At 44.3% G+C, this 18,083-nt stretch overlaps 1 protein-coding gene across 2 annotated transcripts in view; it reads right to left on the bottom strand.

Annotated features, from left to right (window-relative positions):
- The window catches only part of Znf652 (zinc finger protein 652), a 55,020-nt gene extending 37,263 nt beyond the window's left edge, over window positions 1-17,757 (bottom strand). For both annotated transcript variants that reach the window (XM_045159472.1, XM_045159471.1), the window contains exon 1: window positions 17,739-17,757. The gene's annotated coding sequence lies outside the window, so the exon portion shown is untranslated. The remainder of the gene's footprint in view (window positions 1-17,738) is intronic.
- Between the last annotated feature and the right edge of the window lie 326 nt (window positions 17,758-18,083).

The following is an 18,083-nucleotide window of genomic DNA, read 5'->3' as shown; positions in this document are numbered from 1 at the left end:
AAATGCATAATTTATTTTCAAATAGAAATTTTATCTATGTTGTGGTTGGGGAGATAGCTCAGATGCTAATGTGTTTGCTTGTAAAACCTGCTGGCTAAGGTTCAATTCTCTAGTACCTACATAAAGCCAGATACAAAAATTGGTGCATGGATCTAGAGTTTGCAGTGGCAAGAGGCCCTGGTGCATACACATACATACATGTGTAAATAAATAAAAAAAAATACTTAGTTAAAAATTTTTTGACAGTGTTTTAAAATATTTTATTTATTTGAGAGAGAGAGAATATGCAGACCACGGCCGCTAGTCACTGCAAACAAACTCCAGATGCGTGAGCCACCATATGCATCTGATTTATGTGGGTCCTGGGGAGTTGGACCTGGGTTCTTAAGCTCTGCAGGCAAATACCTTAACCACTAAGCCATCTCTCCCCAACTAAAAAATATTTATTTTGGGCTGAAGGAATGGCTTAGTGGTTAAGGCACTTGCCTGCAAAGCCAAAGGACCTCGATTTGATTCCCTAGGAACTATGTAAGTCAGAAGCACAAGGTGGCGCATGCATCTGGAGTTCATTTGCAGTGGCTGGAGGCCCTGGCTTGCCCATTCTCTCCTTCTCCCTCCCTCTCTCTATGTCTCTCTCTCTCTCAAATAAATTATATACATATATACATACATATATTTTATGCTATGTCGGGCGTGGTAGTGTTCAACTTTAGTCCCAACACTTGGGAGGCAGAGGTAGGAGGAATGTGGTGAGTCTGACGCCACCCTGAGACTACATAGTGAATTCCAGGTCAGCTTGGGCTAGAGCAAACCTGACCTCAAAACCCCCCTTCGCTCCCCACCCCAAATTATTTACTTACTTATCTGAGAAAGACAGGCAGAGAGAGAGACAGAGTGAGTGAGTGTGTGTGCGCACACGCGCGAGGGCCTCCAGCCACTGCAAACAAACTACAGACTCGTGCGCCACCTTGTGCATCTGGCTTACATGGGTCCTGGGGAATCCAACCTGGGTCCTTAGACTTCTCAGGCAAACTCCTTAACTGCTAAGCCATCTCACCAGTCTCCCTGTTTTTTGTTTTTTTTTTTTAACTTTCTTTTTGTTTATTTATTTATTTAAGAGTGACAGACCAGAGAGAAAGAGGCAGAGAGAGACCACAAATGAACTCCAAACACGTGCGCCCCCTTGTGCATCTGGCTAACATGGGTCCTGGGAAATCAAGCCTTGAACTGGGGTCCTTAGGTTTCACAGGCAAGCACTTAGCCATTAAGCCATCTCTCCAGCCCTGTTTTTTTGTTTTTTAATATTTTATTTATTTATTTATTTGACAGAGAAAGAAAATGGGTGCACCAGGGCCTCCAGCCACTGCAAACGAACTCCAGACGCGTGCGCCCCCTTGTGCATCTGGCTAACGTGGGTCCTGGGGAATCGAACCTTGAACGGGGATCCTTAGGCTTCACAGGCAAGCACTTAACCGCTGAACCATCTGTCTAGCCCCTGTTTTTTGGTTTTGTTTTGTTTTTGGAGGCAAGGTCTTACTCTAGCCAGGGTGTCTTGGAACTCACTCTCTAGCCCTAAAATAGACTCATATTCATGGTGATCCTCCTGCCTCTGCTTCCCAAGTGCTGGGACTAAAGGTGTGCAGCACTCTGCCCAGCTTGAAAATAGTTTTTTAAATAGAAAACGTAGGTAGGTTGAAAACTGAGCTGGGTGTGGTGGTGCATACCTTTAATCCCTGCACTTGGGAGGCAGAGGTACGAGGATCACCATTTGAGGCCACCCTGAGACTACACAGTAAACTGCAGGTCAGCCTGCACAAGAGTGAGACCTTACCTCAAGAAAACAAGACGGGGGTGGGTGGGTGCTGGAGACATGGCTCAGTAGTTAAGATGCTTGCCTACAAAGCCTAAGGACGGAGTTTGATTTCCTGGTACCCACATAAAAGCCAGATGCACAAAGTGGAGTTGGTTTGCAGTGGATGGAGGCTCTAGCATGACCATTCTCTCTTCTCTCTGTGTGCAAATAAATAAATGAATATTGAAAAAAAAAAAAAAACCTGGATGTGGTGGTCTACACCTTTAATCCTTGCACTTAGGAGACAGAGGTAGGAATATCATATACTGTGAGTCTGAGGCCAGCCTGGGACTACAGAAAAAGTTACAAGATAGTCTGGGATAGAGTGAGACACTATCTTGAAGAAAAAACCAAAAAGGAAGAAAAAAACAAGCTGGTGGCCAAGCATGGTGGTACACGCCTTTAATCCCAGTACTCAAATTATAGGTCAGTCTAGGCTACAGTGAGACCCTACACTGGAAAAAAAATTTTTTTGAACTATGACTCTAATTAACTGTAACATGTCAATGTTGGCTTCTTAGTTCTGAGAAACACTATGGATATGTAAGACCATCTAAGGGCAGATGGCTATTCTCTTTGCAACTGTTTTTTTTTTTTTTTTTTGAGGGAGGGTCTCGCTGCGGCAGAGGCTGACCTGGATGGAATTCATTATGTAGTCTCAAAGTGGCAATCCTACCTCTGTCTCCTCAGTGCTGAGATTAAAGGCATGCATCACCACACCCGGCCTGAAACTTTTTTCTGTTTTGAGAAAGGGTCTTGCTGCATAGACTTAAGGTTAGCTTCTAATCATCCACTTGGGTGCTGGGATTACAGTGTTCACTTCTTTGCAACTTTCTGTAAATCTATAATTTTTCAAAAGCATTTTAAAGACAATTTACTAAAACAGCATAAATTGAACTATAATCACCTTAAAAGATTTCTCAGCTGGGTGTAGTGGTGCACGCCTTTAATCCCAGCACTGGGGAGGCAGGGGTAGGAGGATCGCTGTGAATTAGAGACCGCCCTGAGACTACATAGTGAATGCCAGGTCAGCCTGGGCTACAGTGAGACCCTACCTCAAAAAACAAAAACAAAACAAAACAAACAAACAAAAAAGATGTCTCAAAAAGTGAAATTTTTAAAAATTAGTTTTTGGGTGTCATGCTCCACTCTCCCCACCATACTGGAGAGTAAAGCCAGGAAATCATACATAGTGTGAGCTCTACCACTAAGGTATATATTTAGCCCTTTGATGAGAGAATCTTGCTAAGTTATCCAAACTGGCCTTAAAAAAAAAGCTGTGTGGTTTTTTTTTTTTTAAAGCTTTGATGTTTTTAAACATTCTCAGGTTTACTTGGTAAAGACTATCAATTAGCAAATGGGCTTGGTTTTTCACCAGAATCCATGTACAAACATGTGTAAATATGTTTTATGGCGAAAGTCCCAAACTGACTAATGCCAAGATAACCTGACTGACTCTGGCATTAACTTCAGCTCATATGACATTGTAGATATGGGAAAACATGCCTGAGAACAGTTCAGCACTTTTCTTAACTCTGATGTGTGCATGCTCTTAGCCTCAGCCAAGGAAGAATCCACTACCAGAAGTGTATAAAGATGTGTGTGTGTGTGTGTGTAAAGATACTAATCATTGTATTATTTATTATAACAATATTTGAAACAAGAACTAGTACTTATAGATAGGGACATATTACAAAGGTAACTGAATTAGGACATATGTATATATTAACTGACACAAACAGCTCTACATGGGAAAACGATTACAGAACATGTGAGAAAGAGATCATACAATTTCATATGCAAATAATGAATATATTATTATGCAAAAATACATTCATATTAAAGAGTTGTCTCACGGGCTATGGATGTAGCTCAGTGGCAAAGTGCTTGCCAAACATACAAAAGCAAAGCAAAAGTTTAAGGACTGTAGTAAAGGGAAGGGATACTTTCATGTAATATGTATTCCTCAAATAGTTTTAAATTAAGTATAACTTTTGCCAGGCATGATGGCACACGCCTTTAATCCCAATACCCAGGAGACAGAGGTAGGATTGCCGTGAGTTCAAGGCCACCCTGAGACTACCTAGTGAACTCCAGGTCAGCTTGGACTAGAGTGAGGCCCTACATCAAAAAAGAACACACACGAAAATTTATCTATTGTTTTATTTATTCAAGAGAGTAACACATATGGGTGTGCCAGGGCCTCTTCCCACTGTGCATGAACTCCTGATGCCTGCACAATTTTTGCATCTGGCTGTATGTAGGCACTAAGGAGTTAAAGCTGGGCCAGAAGACATTGCAAGCAGGTACCTTTATCTGCTGAGCCATCTCATCAGCCCCACTCTCTCTGTATTTTTTTTTCCTTTTGTGTTTTGAGGTAGGGTCTCACTCTAGCCCAGGGTGACCTAGAATTCACTCTGTATTCTCAGAATGGTCTTGAACCCACAGTGATCCTCCTATCTCTGCCTTCCAAGTTCTGGGATTAAAGGCGCACACTACCATGCCTGGCTGTATTATTATTATTATTGGTTTTTGGAGGTAGGGTCTCACTCTAGGCCAGCACACCGATTCAAGCATGCAATGTCACACATGCGCACAAGGGGGTGCATGTGTCTAGAATTTGTTTGCAACAGCTGAAGGTCCTGGTACACCCATTCTCTCTCTCTCTCAAATAAATAAAAGAAAAAAAAAAAAAAAGCTGGAGCAATGGCTTGGTGGTTAAAGATGCTTGCCTGCAAAGGCAAACAGTGCAGGTTTGATTTCCCAGGATCCACATAAAAGCCAGATACACAAAGTGGTGCAGGTGTCTGAAGTTGGTTTGCAGTGGCAAGAAGCCCTGGTGTGCCCATTCATATTCATGTTGTTTCAAAAGAAAGAAAGAGCCGAGCGTGGTGGCACACACCTTTAATCCCAGCACTTGGGAGGCAGAGGTAGGAGGATCGCCATGAGTTCGAGGCCACCCTGAGACTCCATAGTGAATTCCAGGTCAGCCTGGGCTAGAGTGAGACCCTACCTTGAAAAAGAAAAAAAAAAGAAAGAAAGAAAGAAAGAAAAAAGAAGAAGAACAAGTACTGAGTTGAGGTCCCTACCTTGGAAAAACCAAAAAACAAAAATACTGAGAGAGACAGAGACAGAAGAGCCAGGTATGGTGGGCAGTATATGGCTGTAATCCCCGCCCTTGGGAGATTTAGGCATTAGGATCGTAAGCTACACAGCAAGACTTATTTTCAAAAAACTCAAACAGGGGCTAGAAAGATGGCTCCACAGTTAAAGGAGCTTATTTGCAAAGCCTGATGGCCTGGGTTCAATTCCCCAGTGCCCATGTAAACCCAAATATATAGTGATGCATGCATCTGGAGTTCATCTGCAGTGGCTGGAGGCCCTGGTGTGCCCATTCTCAATCCTTCTCCTTCTCAGTATGTTTGCTTCTTTCTGTCTCTCAAATAAATTAATTAATTAAATATTTTTAAAAATCTCAAACAGGGGCTGGAGATGGGTTAGTAGTTAAGGCACCTCCCTGCAAAGCCTACTGATCTGGGTTCGATTCCCTAGTACTCATGTAAAGCCAGAAGCACAGGGTGATGCATGCATCTGGAGTTCATTTGCAACCATTAGAGACCCTGGTGCACACATTCTCTCCCTCCCCTGCCCCCAAATAAATAAATAAATACTTTTTAAAAAGAACTGGGGAACTGGAGAGATGGCTCAGAGGTTAAGGGCCTTGTTTGCAAAGCTCAATGATCTGGGTTCAATTTCCCAGTACCAGATGCACAAAGTAACACATGTGTTTGGAGTTTGTTTGCAGTGGCTGGAGGCCCTGTCTTGCCCATTCTCTCTCTCTGCTGAGCGTGGTGATGCACACCTTTAATCCCAGCACTTGGGAGGCCAAGGTAAGAGTACTGCTATGAGTTCGAGTCCAGCCTAAAACTACTTAGTGAATTCCAGGTCAGCCTGGGCTAGAGCAAGACCCTACATCAAAAAAAAAAAAAAAAATTAAAGTTAAAAATTTTTAAAAAGGGCTGGGGAAATGGCTCAGCAGTTAAGGTGCTTACCTGCAAAGTGTAATGACCCCAGTTTGATTTCCAGTACCCACATAAAGGCAGATGCACAAAGTGACACATGCATCCAAAGTTTGTTTGCAGTGACAGGAGGCCTTGGTGTAACCATCCTCTTTTTCTGTCTATTTATCTCTCTTTATCTAATAAATAAATAATTAATTAAAACTTTTAAAAAGTCATTTTAAAAGAATTATTTCTAATTAGAAAACTACCTACCTTACTTCTTTCACCAAGATAAATGAGTTTTTAAAAATTTTTTGTTTTATTTTTATTTATTTGAGAGAGAGAGAATGGGCTCACCAGGGCCTCCAGCCACTGCAAACGAACTCCAGATGCGTGCACCCCCTTGTGCATCTGGCTAACGTGGGTCCTGGGGAATAGAGCCATGAACCAGTGTCCTTAGGCTTCACAGGCAAGTGCTTAACTGCTAAGCCATCTCTCCAGCCCCGAGTTAAATGAGTTTTAAGCACTAAGTCTAACAAAGTCGATGCTGAACTTCTCCCCTGCCTACTAGCATGAGCTTTGTCACCAGCCGCTTTACAGTAGGGTTTCTCAAACTAGGCCTTGCAGACATTTTAGACCAGATGGTTTTCATGGTGGCATCCTGGAGGCTTAGAATATCTGGGGTTGTACCCATTAGCTACCAGCAGCACATTCCTGTTCCTAGTCCTGACAATCAAAAAACTTTTCCATTAATCTGTTCTACTTAAATATATACAATACCATTCTATTAAGTCCCCCGCCCCTTTCTATTCTCTTTATCTCCTTTCTAGCTTACTGGCCCCTGCTACTGAGTTTTCTTCCTACTTACACAGACCTTATTGCTGAAGACCCCACATACTTAGGCTGCAAGGTCACTGAGAAATCCTGCTAGAGCTGAACTGAAAACCTCCTCCATGTAGATCAGCTGACAGACAGAAAACTGGAAAAACTATGCTGCATGGAGTTCAATGGGAGAGAGAGAAATCACCAGTGAAGATATTCAACAGTTGACACTGCAAGCCTTATATTTGGCCAGCCAGGCCAAATGAGCCAACAGGTGCAAAGTGGCACATCTGTTATGGGGGAAACCAATGGCTCTTTAACTGGAGACAGAGAGAATGGGTGTGCCAGGGCCTTCAGCCTCTGTAACCAACCCCCAGATGCATGCGCTCTCTTGTGCATCTGACTTAGAAGGGTCCTGGAGAACTGAACCTAGGTCCTTTGGCTTTGCAAGCAAGCGCCTTAACTGCTAAGCCATCCTTCCAACCCTAAGTGTGGTTTTTAATAGGAACCATGATGCCTCAACAATCGTAAAATACAAATGGTTACCACATTTGCACTCCACCAACCAAATGGCTAACAGTCCAATAAATCCTAAAATATCCAACACAGGTGTTCTTTCGTTTTTTCGAGGTAGGGTCTCTCTTTAGCCCAGGCTGACCTGGAGTTCACTCTGTAGTCTCAGGGTGGCCTCAAACTCATGATGATCCTCCTACCTCTGCCTCCTGAGTGCTGGAATTAAAGGCATGAGCCACCACCACCTTACCCAAGCTCAGAACAAGGTTTTGCTATCTCTCTATTTATTTAGAACGGTGGAGTTACAAAAAAGTTTAAATATGTGGTAGTTATATAAATTCAATAAAGCATTTTAATAACTAGCAATAAACTGGACAATGTGTGCACACACATATACATATTTGTTTGAGACTAGGTCTTATGTATAAGCTGCTCTCAAACTTGATAGGTAGTCAAGGATGACTTTTAATTCCAGATCTCTCGGCTTCTACCTTCCAGTTACAAATATTCTCCTGTAGTTCTCATGAGTTCCAGGTCAACCTGGGCTAGTGTGAGGCTCTGTTTCACAAAATAAACAAAAAAGGCTGGGAAGGTGGCTCAGTAATTAAAGGCACCTGCTTACTAAGCCTGGGTTCAATTCCCCAGTACCCATGTAAAGCCACATGCACAAAGTGGCACATGCATCTAGTTCATTTGCAGCAGCAAAAGGCCCTGGTGTGTTCATTCTCATTCATATTCATATTCTCTCTCATACACAAATGAATAAAAAGATTTTAGTAAAACGAAGTATATAGTGGTGCCAGGCATGGTGGTGCACACTTTTAATCCCAGCACTGGGAAGGCAGAAGTACGAAGAACACTGTCGCTGTGAGTTTGAGGGTAGCCTGAGACTACATAGTGAATTCCAGGTCCGCCTGGGCTACAGCAAGACCCTACCTCAAAAAAGAGTGAGGGCCGGGTGTGGTGGTACATGCCTTTAATCCCAGCACTTGGGAGGCAGAGGTAGGAGGATCACTGTGAATTCAAGGCCACCCTGAAACTACATAGTAAATTCCAGGTCAGCCTGGACTAAAGTGAAACCCTACCTCAAAAAAACAAACAAACAGACAAAAAAGTGAGGGCTGGGCTGGAGAGATGGCTTAGCAGTTAAGGCACTTGCCTGCAAAGGCAAAAGACCCAGGCTTGATTCCCCAGGACCCACATAAGCCATTTGCACATGTGGTGCATGCATTTGGAATTCGTTTGCAGCGGCTAGAGGCCCCAGTGCACCCATTCTCTCACTCTCAAATAAATTAATTTTTAAAAGGTGTATAGTGAAGTATCTGTCTTCAGCCCAGGCTCCCCGGCACTCAATTTAACCACCAACATTTTTTTTTCTTCTGGTTTTTCATTCGAGGTAGGGTATCACTGTAGCCCAGGCTGACTTGGAACTCATTATGTAGTCTCAGGGTGGCCTTGAACTCACATGATCCTCCTACCTGTGCCACTCAAGTGCTGGGATAAAAGGCATGCGCCACCATGCCCAGCTACACCAACATTATTAGTTTACTGTGAAAATACTAAGTTTTTTAGAGTTACTTAAAAAAAAAAAAAACTGATTTCTTTCTTTGAGAGCAAGATAAAGAGGAAGAAGCAGACAGAAAGAAAGAAAACAGCTGGGCATGGTGGTACACGCCTTTAGTCCCTGCACTTGGGAGGCAGATGTAGAAGGATCGCCAAAAGTTCAAGGCCACCCTGAGACTTCATAGTGAATTCCAGGAAGCCTTGGCTAGAGCAAGACCCTACCTTGAAAAACCAAAATAAATAAAGAGAGAGAGAGAGAGAGAAAGAGAAATGGGTATGCCAGGGCCTTTAGGCACTACAAATGAACTCCAGACTCCAGACACATGTGCCACCTGGTACATCTGGCATTACATGGTTACTGGAGAATAGACTCTCTAAAGTTATTTTTTTTTTTACACAGGAAAATACCTATAATACAAACAATATCACATTCAATACAATACTCTGTGCTTTTAAAATATTTTAATGTATTTGCAAGACAGTGTGGGGGGGGGAGTGTATGCGCACATGCCTACACATGCCAGGGTCTTTAGCCACTGCAAAAAACCCCGGACACATGCGCCACCATGTGCATCTGGCTTATGTGAGTACTATGGAGTTGAACCTGGGTCTTAGGCTTCACAGGCTCCAGCCCTACTCTGTGCTTTTTGTGTGTGTGTGTGCTTTTTTTTTAATGAATACTATAGCATAAGATTGCTCCCTATTATACAGCAATGTAATATCAACATTCCTTTTTGCACCTAAATATTTATTCTACTGTAGGAATATATGCTAGCTTATTTAACTAATTCTACACTGATGGGCACTGAGGTTGTTACTAAATCTTTTGGGGGGGGCTGGGGGGTTTCAAGGTAGGGTCTTGCTCTAGCCCAGGCTAACTTGAAATTCACTATGTAGTCTCAGGCTGGACTCAAGCTCTCAACCACCCTACCTTGGCCTCCGAAGTGAGGGATTAAAGGTATGCACCACCACACCTGGCAGTGAGAGAGACAGAGACGGAGGGAGGGAGGGAGGGAGGGAGGGAGGGAAAGAATTGGCAGACCAGGGCTTCTAGCCATTGCAAAGAAACTCCAGACACATGTGTGACTCTATGTGCACCTGGGGAATAGAACTTAGGTCAGTCATTAGGCTTTGTAGGCAAGTACCTTAACTGCTGAGCCATCTCTCCAACCCATTATTATTATTATTATTATTATTATTATTATTATTTTGGTTTTTCGAGGTAGGGTCTTGCTCTAGCCCAGGCTGACCTGGAATTCACTATATAGTCTCAGGGTGGCCTCGAACTCAAGGTGATCCTCCTACTTCTGCCTCCCAAGTGCTGGGAATAAAGGCATGTACCACCACGCCAGACTGGAATTACTTTTAATTTAAGTAGTTTTTATGCTAAAATAAAAGTGTGGAACTCCCTACAATGAGGAATCTTCACGCAAAGTTATGACAAACTTCAACTCCAACCATATTCTGGCAGTTCCAGTTACTTCCAAGACATTCACAGAGATTTAGCCATTAAATTGAGAGCATACAGTCTCTTCCACAAGAAGAGGAGGAGGAGGAACAACAGCCAAGTTAACCTTATATTTCAATCACTGTTCATAAGTCACTGATGATATCTGAAATATATTAAAATGATACACAGGAATGGAAACTGGACTGGTGAGATGGCTTAGCAGTTAAGGCACTTGCCTGCAACGCCTAAGGACCCAAGTTCGATTCCCCAAGACCCACATAAGCCAGATGCACAAGGTGGCACATATGTCTGAGTTAGTTTGCAGTAGCTAGATGCCCTGGTGTGCCCATTCATTCTCTTTCTCTCTCTCTCTCTCTCTCTCTCTCTCTTCCAAATAAATAAATAAAAATAAAATATTTAAAAAAAGAATGGAAACCATTCAGATCTTCTCACTGTGTAGGATACACAGCATAAGTAAAATGTTACACACAATGTAGCCAAAAATAGGAGTCCAAGTTTCAAAGCTAGTTAGAATAATGTGTTGAAGACAACATTCTGCCCTAGAGTTAAAGGCAGGGGCTGACACCATGTCTTTGTTTAATCTTCTGATGTCACATGAATAGACCAAGGAATCAGGCAATGGAGCCATTCTTTCCTATTTCTCTTATCTCCCAGAATCTCTTCCCACCACTCACTCACTCACTCACTCACTCACAGGTTTGTCAAAAAAAACTGAAGAAGGCTGAGGACGTGGTTTAGTGAGTAAAGTGCTTGCCACCCAAGCATTGAGAACCTGGGCTCAGAGCCATAGGACCCATGTACCATGCTAGGCATCTTGGCAAGCGCCTATAATCCTGGCACTGAGGAAGTGGAGACAAGGCATCCCTGGGGCTCACTGGCTAGTCTAGTTAACCTGGTGAGATCCTGTGTCAAAGAATCAAAGTGGAGATAAATGGAGGAAGACACCCAACATCTACTTCTTGCCCCCACAAAGCACACAATGAGCAACTACAAGCACACATACATGCACACCACAAATACAAAACAAACAAAAACCTGACAAATCAACCAGCTATCTGCTACACCACTTGACTCTAGTGAATCAGGAAAAATAGCTCCATCCCCCCCCCATCAAATTTTTTATTCAGTAAAATCTACTATAGTTGAAAGAGATGTCTCATTCAGTCATATCTGTTTGTTTTGTCATTCTGGGCACTCCCAGGGCTAGTGCTATGGATATCATTATACATTCTGGCCAAGATGAAGCTTTTTATAGTGTACTGCAAAATCTACAGCCAAGTCAAAGGCCATTATTTTCATCTTTTTCTCTCTCCCCCTCTCTGTCTCTAGTAAATAAATAAATAAAAACAAATATTTTTTTTTTAAGAAAGGGATTTAAGGGCTGGAGTGATGGCTTAACAGTTAAGTTGCATGCCTACGAAGCCTAAGGACCCAGGTTTGATTCTCCAGGTTCCACATAAGCCAGATGCACATGGTGGTGCATGCATCTGAAGTTCGTTTGCAGTAGCTGGAGGCCTGGCATGCCCATATTCATTCTCTCTCTCTCTCTCTCTGTCTCTGTCTCTAATAAACAGATAAATATCTTTAAAAAAAAAAAAAAGACCATTATTTTCCAATCCTTATCACAATCCAAAACTAGTGACTGGATCCTCTGATAGGCTGGAGCTTCTAGGCAGCTCAATAATAAAATATCTTTTCTGAAAAGTCTCTTAAGTAATTCTGGTAGGTTCACAGACCTCCCACAATGCTACCCTGAAAAAAAAAATGACAGAACATTTTCATCCTACAGTAAAGAAATTATGTTTTGAGGGCTGGAGAGATGGCTTAGCGGTTAAGTGCTTGCCTGTGAAGCCGAAGGACCCCAGTTCGAGGCTCGGCTCCCCAGGACCCATGTTAGCCAGATGCAGAAGGGGCGCACGCGTCTGGAGCTCATTTGCAGAGGCTGGAGGCCCTGGTGTGCCCATTCTCTCTGTCTATCTCTCTTCTCGATCTCTTTCTGTCTGTGTGCTTGCAAATAAAATATTTTTAAAAAGATTTAAAAAAAAGAAATTCTGTTTTGAAAGTTGCACACAGCTGGGCATGGTGGCACATAACTTTAATCCTAGCACTTGGGAGGCAGAGGCAGGAGGATTGTTGTGAGTTTGAGGCCACTCTGAGATCACACAGTGAATTCCGGGTCAGCCTGGGTTACAGGGAGACCCGACCTCGAAAAAAGAAAGTTGCATGCACTGAATAAAACTGTATACATGGCCTTAATGGAATCTACTTTTGAAAGTAAGCTCTTTGTTTAAAAAAGATTTCAAGCCAGATGTGTGGTACACACCTTTGATCCCAGCACTCAGGAGACAGAAGTAGGAGGATCTCTATGGAGTTCGAGGCCACCCTCAGACTACATAGTGAATTCCAGGTCAACCTGAACTACAGTAAGACCTTACCCTATGTCAGGGAAAAAGGAGGGAAAAAAAAAAAAAAGCAATTGATGTTTCCACTGATTCTTCCAAGTACTTTATGGCTTGCATCAGCCACGAAATGAGAATTTATACAAGGTTTTGCACATGATTCAGCTCTGGACACAGAACTCACTGAGATACATTAATGTCCTAAAACACCCCTTTTGCCAGGCGTGGTGGTGCACACCTTTAATCCCTACACTCGGAAGGCAGAGGTAGGAGGATCGCCATGAGCTCAAGGCCATCCAGAGACTGGTCATCCTGGACTACAGCAAGACCCTACCTTGATAAACCAAAACAAATAGTAATAATAACCTAAATAAATTAACTAACTAACTAAAACACCCCCTTTCACAACATGAGCTCCAAACAGGCTTAAAAGAAGCACAGCCCAAGTAACATGTAGAATTTGGAACTAGGTTTTAGCTCTACCAAATTCATCCAGCCATAAAGTAAAATAATCAAAGTTTCAATAAGCACATTGCACCTGCTAGACTCAGGTAGACTCCAAGTCAAATATTTGCAATTTTTTTTATCCTAAATCTGCACAAGTGAAAGAACTACACCAGACTTCTAACTCTTATCATAAGGCAAAATGATCTTCAGTTTAGTTCATTGTTTAGTGAGTTCTTTTTATGAACAAATACCAGGAATCAACTGCACTAGTTACATTTTCTCTAAGCCTTATAACAAATCTCATTCTGCTGATGAGGAAACTGAGGCCAGAGGAGTCAAGGTGACTTGTTCAATGCCATAAGGCTAGTAAGTGGCAGAAGTGGAATGTCAGCCGAGCTTTGCCTGGCCTCAGAGAACTGTCTCCCTGTCGCTAAAGTCCTTAACTGCAACACCAGTTCACTCTATTAGAGTTAGTGCAGGTGCTGATCGTCTGCAACGCTGACAAAACCTGAGAAAAACAGCATACCTAACACAGTGGCACAAGACCCACCAGTTGCTAAGGAGACAAAGTCACCTGTTTCAGAGTAACGACTTTCAAAATACGAAACAATCCACCTTTATTCTCTCCTTTTCTTAGCTATCTTTCAGTTGACTTTCTAGAACAAGAAAAATGAAACTCAAAGAATATGTTCACATTTTTGGTAAAATTATCTAACACCTGTGAAAAAAGGGTGACTTTTTTTTTTATAGTTCACATTAATGGTTTGCTTCTTTGATAGGCTTCAGACATTCAAAAACAAAATCCCCCCCAGAAACATTACTAGTCAACTTTTTTCCCCTACAGAATTGAAAAGTATTGTCTTACCACACCACACACTTACTTCCCATACTCAGAGCAGAAATGGCAACAGCTCTGGGCCTCATGAAGCAGATCTTGAGGCCGTAACAGTTGCAGAGGGAAGCTGCTGGTCTGAAACCTCCTAAGGGAAGGGTGTCTGCAGAAGAGCAAGCTGTTGGCTAATGAGGGTGAGCTGCTGGCACCACGTCTCCTCTAATATCTCACTGCTATGCAATTGTTTTCTAGCTTCCCAGCTCTGAATCTGGCAGGGAGCAAAAGAATGCTGTTCTCACGGCCATATGTGCGTCTTGATCGGCTTTATGGTGTGTGGGTGTTGAACTAGGTAAGTGACCAGTTAGAAGAGGTTCTGCAAAACCTAACCAAAGGAACAAAAGGTTCCCTAAGACTTTAGTGATCTGCCCCTAATACTACATTGACAAAGAAAAATAACATGTTTGTAACTTTGAGGTGGTTTGAGTTTAGGATAAGCAAGTAATTTCCATAGTAAAACTTCAGGTGTGACACAAATGAAAAAATATAACTTGTAGCATAAGCAACTTCCAGCATGTATATTAGGTAATAAAAATGAACACATAAGCACTTGGGAGACAGAGAGGTAGGAGGATCTCTGCGAGTTCAAGGCCACCCTGAGAATACATAGTGAACTCCAACTCCAGGTCAGCCTAGGCTAGAGTGAAATCCTACCTCCAAACACCAAAGAAGTAATACATGCAACCTCAGCATGCTTTCAAAATTCATAGCATCTACTGTATGATTATTAAAATAAACACTGTTCTCCAGGTGTGTGTAATAGTACTATACAAGATTCTAAAACCTAGAAATCCTTACTCTCAGAATCTCAATTTAAAAAGAAAGTTTTAACTGATTTTTTTTTTTTTAAATTGCAAAGCCAGGCGAGGTGGCTCACGCCTTTAATCCCAGCACTTGGGAGGCAGAGGTAGGAGGATCGCCATGAGTTCGAGGCCACCCTGAGACTACATAATGAATTCCAGGTCAGCCTGAGCTAGAGTGAAACCCTACCTCGAGAATTTGCAAACATTTATTTTTTTCTTTTAATTTTTTAAATTTGTAGTCACAAGCAGAGAGAGGGAGAGAATGAACACAAGTAGGAGCACACCAGGGACTCCTTCCACCGCAAACAAACTCCAGATACACGCGTCGCATTGTGTATCTGGCTTCAAGTGGGTTCTGTGAAACCGAACCCCGGCCATCCATCAGGCTTTGCAAAAGTGCCTTTTGGATCAATTTCTCCAGCCCCTCAACTGATTTTTTTTTAAATGAAAATAAATAAATAAATAAGGTCAACAAATTCCAAGCCCTTAGAGAACTGGGGACTGTGCCTATCACAACACTATCACAAACCAGAATAAATGTCTCTTGATTGAAACACGATCAAAAGACAAAAGCTGAGCAGAGTAATTTAGAGAAAAAAAATTAAGTAACTTAAGCAAAATTATCACCTACTTATTGATAAAATGGTACACAGTTCATCCCCAGCTCTAGATTCTAAATGTAGAGACCAAATTCTCCAATTATAATTGAAGGCTTCTCATTAAAATGAAATATTAGAATGGGCAGTTTTAATGGCACCATTATTCTTAATAAAAGATATGAAATCAGCTGGGTGTGGTGGTCCACATCTTTAATTCCAGCACTTGGGATGCAGAGGTAGAAGAATCACTATGAGTTTTAGGCCAGCCTAGATTACATAGTGAATTCCAGGTCAGCCTGGGCTAAAACTAGACCCTACTTAGAAAAGCAAACAACCAAATGAAAAAGACATGAAATCAGACTTAGCCAAGTTGAAAAAGATCCTCATAACAGAGCAGGTGCTCTGCTGTGGGAATGACAAAGCCTTTTTTTAAGAGCTCAGGTTCACACCAATACATAAAGGTTTCCTATAGACTCCAGAAATCTGCTCCGTTTGGATGATGCTAGGAAGACACAGTTACCAGTTGGTCAGATTTAAATTATTTTGTCTCTAGTTTTAACTTTTCTCGGATTCCCACATACTTCTCCTTTTTTCACAGGCAGGCCCAGAATGCTCACTGGCCTTTACTTCATCAAGGAACAAAACACAATGGTACATACACAAGCAGTTTTACTCTGTATTGCTGAGGGTCAATTTAACTAACCCTTACAAGAAACAGAACAAAACACAAACTCAAGTTCCTTTCGCTTTTGCGTACTACAGACCAAAACCTGATGTCTGAGAACGAGGAGCTCTAAGATGACAAGAGCTGCGCATAAAGTTCAGGTGTCTATTTCACTGAAAAGAGGACCCTCAGGCTTCCATGGCCCCAGCGAAGGAAACCTGTTCAAGGAGCCTTTCAAACAAAAGTATTCTAAAGATAGAACCTATGTGCACACTGGCCATATAAATGACACACTGCAACACACCAGCTCTCTCGGAAACATCACCTGCCGTCAGCCCACAGCACGCTTCACTCAGCAACAGCAGCTACCTTCTCCTAAGCAAACAGAGATGTTGTCAACAAAGCAAACGCTCCTTGCCATTTCCAGAACAATGCGGGTTTGACCAATCTCGGGAACATGTACACAGGCCTTCACTCCTCAAATATTACCCTATTTATATTCTATGTCTTGTTCTGTTAAACATCTTAAGAAAAAGGACTCAAATGACCGCGTGCCATATGTATGTAATTATCTGGTGTGTGTGTGTGGGGGGGCATCATTCAGGTGTTTCTGAGGGTGCGCTGGAGAAGCATGTAAGGAAAACATCATCACTGATGTTTGAACACCGGGACAATCTAAGACAGACCCCGAGAAAAACATCCTGTTAACAGGGTCGTGGAGAGCACCTTCCTCCAAGGCAAAGGCACATTCCTTTGATTGGCACAAGCCATTTCTGACAATGGATCAGCGATGACAGGGGTTGCTCTGCAATCAGGAAGTGTGCATGTGTGACTGTGTGTAGAATGTATTGGGGGGGGGAGCATTAGATGTAATCAAAGACTAGCCGGCTTCAAAAGACGAACATACGGGATCTTAAATCCGGAACACTTGACTACAAGGCGAGGCAGGGGCATTTATCATGTCTACAAGGAGGCATCCCTGACAATGAGCATGTTACGTGAAGATGTAAAGGGGTGGGGGGGTGTCACTATCTTTTGGTGTCTCCGGATCTGAGATTCTTCAGTAGAGCCTGATTGGAGGGGAGGAGGAGGTGGGGGTAGGTGGGTGGAGAGAGGTCTGTGTTACTCACTGGGGTGAGTGTGGGGCTGCTGGTGACGGGGTGTACATCGGATGCGTGTTATCTCTGGTGCCATAACAATCCCGGGGACTGGAGGTTTGGGAGCAACCGCAGGGCGGGGGAGGCCGTGTGGGTGTAAGCCACCAGCTGCAGGGCAGGAGAACGGTCTCTGGAAGCCCGCTGCAAGCTTTCCCTCGGCCCACTCGCCCGTGCCACCCCAAGCCTCCCCTCGGGGCCTTGAGCTGCAGAAGTGCACGCGAGCCGGGGTCCGACGGGGGAGGGGGTGATGGGCTGGGGCGAGAGGGCAGGAGCGGGGGGTCGCCCCCCTTGCTCCCCGCCCGGCCCGAGCACCGGGCTGGAGCGGCGGCAGCGCAGCGCCCCGGGGCCTCCCTGCCCGCCGGATGGGGGCCGCTCCGGCCTAGCGCACGCAGCTGCCTCGGGCGCCGGCGGGGAGCCAGCCCCGAGAGTCTCCGGCCCTGCGCGGGGCGGCGCGGCCGAGAGGAAGGGGAGGCTTGCCAGGGGCGCCTCGGCGGCGGCGGCGGCGGCGGGGGGTGAACAACGGGGAGGGAGCGAGGTGGGGGGGGTTCCTTTACTCACCCGGGCCGGCCGCCTCCGCCTCCGCCGCCGCTTCGGCCGCGTCCTCGGCGGCCCATCCTTGCGGCGGGGGTGAGGGGGGGCTGTGGTAGCCGCGGCGCTCGAGTCACCGCCGCCGCCGCCGCCGCCGCGGGCCGGGCCGGCCCCTCCCCCTGCACAACGTCTGCGCTCGGGGCCGCCGCCGCCGCCGCCGCCGCCGCAGCGCTACGTGGCCGCCGCTCCGACGTCTCGCGAACTCCCTTCCGAGCGCGCGAGGGCGAGCGGGGCCGCGGGGCGGGCGGCGGGGGGGGGGGGTGTGTGCGCGCGTGTGCGTGTGTACGTGTGTGAGTGTGTGTGTGTGTGTGCGCG

The sequence above is a fragment of the Jaculus jaculus genome, chromosome 9, assembly GCF_020740685.1.
Source record: "Jaculus jaculus isolate mJacJac1 chromosome 9, mJacJac1.mat.Y.cur, whole genome shotgun sequence".
Lineage (NCBI taxonomy): Eukaryota > Metazoa > Chordata > Mammalia > Rodentia > Dipodidae > Jaculus > Jaculus jaculus.
This window is presented reverse-complemented; position numbering and strand designations above follow the sequence as displayed.